This window comes from Belonocnema kinseyi, chromosome 3 (genome assembly GCF_010883055.1).
Source record: "Belonocnema kinseyi isolate 2016_QV_RU_SX_M_011 chromosome 3, B_treatae_v1, whole genome shotgun sequence".
Taxonomy (NCBI): Eukaryota; Metazoa; Arthropoda; class Insecta; order Hymenoptera; family Cynipidae; genus Belonocnema; species Belonocnema kinseyi.
Window position 1 is genome coordinate 68,430,248 of NC_046659.1, and position 4,014 is coordinate 68,434,261.

Consider the following 4,014-nt stretch of genomic DNA (forward strand, 5'->3'; position numbering starts at 1 on the left):
TTTAAATGTATACTTAAACTCTTACTTAATAACAATGATCATTTCTCACTACTTGAACATTCCCTTTAAGTTTAAAATAGAAGCTTTTTTATACTAGCGATCATTTACACATCTTAATATAAAATGATCTAATTGCAAGATTCTCAATATCTGTCATCGTAGGACGAAGAGGAACGACTATTTGGCTGCAAAACATATAAATTTTATCAGATCTCTTTTTAATTTAGTTAGCTTTCACTGTGTGAGGGAACCAAGTGGAACTAGATCCAGCTTCACTACTCCCCAAGACCCTGTCATTTCTTCAGTCCTGAAGTGTCCACACTGGTCAGGGTTACGTAACACTTAGGAAAGTTGTATAAATGGCCCTCAATGACACTTTCTGTCCTTCTTGGATCAAATTCTTCTGCGATTTTATATCTACGTCCCACCATTTCCCCCTCCCCCAGACCCCTTGCAAAAGTCTACTGAGATCTCACTGTCACTTACTTTTACATCTCACAAGTCAGTAGCGGTCATCGACTAGGAGAGGCTGATCTTGTAAGGTGCTATACTATGTAGCTAAAGACGAATGTGTGATTTTTTATTTTTCAGATTCTGTCCTAGTTTGAGTAATACTTTTACAACTCTTGCAATTCGCAGACAATAATTCAAAGGAGAGAGAGTTGAACCTTGGTATTCAGATTCATTTTTGAGGTATGATTTTATTTAGCAAAGGTCAACGGTTAATTTTTAGCTATAATTTTAAGGAGGAAGTTAATGTTTACTCTTAATGGGTGTGTCCATTAATGATGTAAAAATTCGTAACACTTTTATAAACATGCCCTCTCTTACGTAAAATTAGTTACTTTTTACTCAGTATATAAAGAATATACCAATTATTTATATTGTAAACGAGATTTCAGAGAATTTCGAAAGATTTGTCAAATTTCCAGTGATTTGTAAATATTTCAACAGATTTTAATCGATTCGACGGTATTTTAACACAGAACAATACAAATAGTAAACAGCTTTTCAGGTAAAAATGCGAAAAGTAATCCTGAACAACAATGAATAATCGGTACAGATGAAATTAAAAATAAATCATCTTTTATTTTAGTCTTGCCCATCTTTAGTTGTTTGCGTGCCAAGATTAACTTCAGCATTTTTACGTCCCGTGCAGAAATTCCAATTTGGATCTGATCGGGGCCAGATCGGGCAGAATTTGGCCCAAATCAGGCCATCTAAATGGGGCCAGACTCGAAATGAAACGCGATGTCCGATCGGGGCCCAAGCGCTGTGCCCAGAGATAACCATACCTGGCCCCGATCAGGCCAATATTAATTTATTGTTCTTATTCTTAATTAAAAGGAATTCTTAAACAAAATAATATTAAAATCGAATATATCACCTTCTTAGCTGAAAATTGAGAATATAAATATCAATTTATCTAAAAGATCGCTATATGAAAAAATTGGAGTATGTCAGACACTTTTTTTCGAACAAACGGAAAAAGTCAAACGACGCAACATAACAGCCAGCATTTGTGTATGATGAACCATTTAAGTATTTTGTAATATATTTTTGGTTTTAATTTCTAAATTGAAGTTGGTTTCAGTTTCTATATTGAACCTAGTTGTGGAAAGTATGAAATCACCTAAAAATACGTGAAAATAAGTATGTTTATGACGTCATTGTTGATCTAATTCGTTTTCACATTCAACAGATGAAATATTACTTTTGCTACTTTTCTTATAAATAAATAACCTCATTTTGAGGTTAGGTTTCATCTTAACATTCTTAATGAATTTACTTGTTATAGTCTTCAACACGTAATTCAGGAATATTTTAAAGTATACTATACCTACGCATTCGTCTTGTGCTCACTTTTGGCATTTTTTCCCACTTATTTTGTCACTTTTCGAAATAATAATGGAAATATTTTTGACGCTTGACACTTTACGTTGAAACTTCGGCGATTTGGAGTCAACCCACTTTAGTCCCCGAAATTAATGGAGCGCCATCTACTGGCAAGCTTGGCTGTTAAGTCGGGATCTAGACGGGGCCAAATTTAACAACCACAAAATTGCGTGCCCGATCTGGCCCAAATCGTAAATGAGGCAAACATTTGGCAATTTCTGCACGGGGTGAAACGCTTTTTACCTTTTGCTGTTTCTGTGACAGAACTACAAATTGTTTAAAAGAATTATAAATTTTGACGAGATTTCGGAAACTTATTAAGGATTTAATGAGATATCAAAGAATTTAAAAAGATTTGGAGGAATTGCCAAAATTTTAGGATATGATTTTAATTATTTTAAAAGATTTCAACAGTTTAAGGAAATTACCTAGTAAAATTTAGAGAAAATCCTAATGTTTCCAAGGATTTCATAATATTTTAAAGGACTTCAAAGAAAATTGCTAGAAATTTCTTGGATTTCACAGAAATCCAAGAAATATCAAAGAATTTCGGCGAATTTTGAGGGATTTTACTGCATTTTAAGTGATTCTTACAATTTGAAAGGTTTTAAGGGATTTTAAGGAATTTTTCGAATAACAACTCGCGGTATTTTAAAGGATTTAAAAGTGTTCCCTGTGATACCGAAGAATTTGAAACAATTCTATACAATCTACAGAATATTGTTAAGCAGATGGCCATGATAGAACTTTATGTATGAAATACTTTCCTTCCGCCCAGTTTTCAAAAAAATGGCAATAGCAACATTTAGTCATTTTTGAGCATTTTGAAACTTTTCGAGATCATAATACAATTACTAAAGAGTTAAAATTCCTGAAGTGGGCACGCCATTTTTCACGAATTCATGAAAATTATTAAGTGTCGCACAGTCGTCAAGTATACATCAATTCAACAATATCCCACCCCATAGCTTTTAGTAAATTAAATTTTTTATTAGGTATTTTTCCAATTAAATATTTTTTATTATTTTTTTTTATTGAAAAATTGATCATGTGGCGGTTCGCGCGAGCTGCCGTTATTTTATCCTTTTTTTTAGTATTTGGCGGTTAATTTTCTTTTGCAACGTAAACGAAAATTTGACGTTTTTACACTTACCGTTGAGATCAAAAAACCATTCTTGACTTTTCATGTTGGTAATTACATTTAATACATACCTCATCAAAAAAATTTGAATTTGAGATGGAGCACTTGGTGAAAATTGCATTTGTTTATAACAAAATTATTAAAAAATGAGTTGAATAAACTTTCTTGCATAGTTTTTTTATTTTGCTGTGTAGTTCCTTTATTGTGAGTTATGCCTGTATTAAAAAAAAAATTCAGCTCGCAGTTTGGGCTTAATCGATTTTTCAAACTAATTTCCATAAAACATTTAATTGCAAAAATAATTAATAAGCAACTGAATTCTATAAAAACTATGGAGCAAAATATTGTTAAATTGATGTACACTTGAAGACTTTGCGACACTTTTTAGTTTTCAATAATTCACGAAAAATTGCGTCTTTTGCAGTTTAAGGCCATGTGATGAGTGGGTAACGTGACCAGATGCCTACCTTACCGACACTTTTCTTATTTCCTAACTTATATTCACATGAAGCGCCATATTGAGTTAAATATTTGGGATTCTAAACAAAAAGCACTAAAAATTGTGGGTCTGGTCCTAAATTTGTATAATTATGAAAAAAGTTTTTTTTGTATCTAATTTTTTGTGCGTTTTTCATAATTCTATAAATCCAAGACTAGACCCACCTTTCTCAGTGCTTCTTATTTATGATCCTAAATTTTCAACTGGATATTGCGCTTCGTGTGAAAATAAGTTAGAAGATAAGAAAAGTGGTGGTAAGGTAGGAATATGGTCACGTGACCTAATCGTCACATGGCCTTAAACCAAACTTAATTTATAAAATATTGAATTTTCTCATTAATGACTAATTTTAATAATTGCAGTATTCAGTATTCTCTGAATTATTAATATTTTTTAATCTCAACTCAATGAGTCTTTTCTATTCTTGCATCCACTTCCAAATGTAATATGTGTGTGTGTGTGTCTGTTTGTATGTGTA

General features: G+C 32.1%; 1 protein-coding gene across 1 annotated transcript in view; it reads left to right on the forward strand.

The window, feature by feature from the left end:
- The window catches only part of LOC117170252 (elongation of very long chain fatty acids protein AAEL008004-like), a 175,489-nt gene that overhangs the window by 29,239 nt on the left and 142,236 nt on the right, over positions 1–4,014 (forward strand). The window contains exon 2 of the mRNA XM_033356890.1: positions 592–693. The gene's annotated coding sequence lies outside the window, so the exon portion shown is untranslated. The remainder of the gene's footprint in view (positions 1–591; positions 694–4,014) is intronic.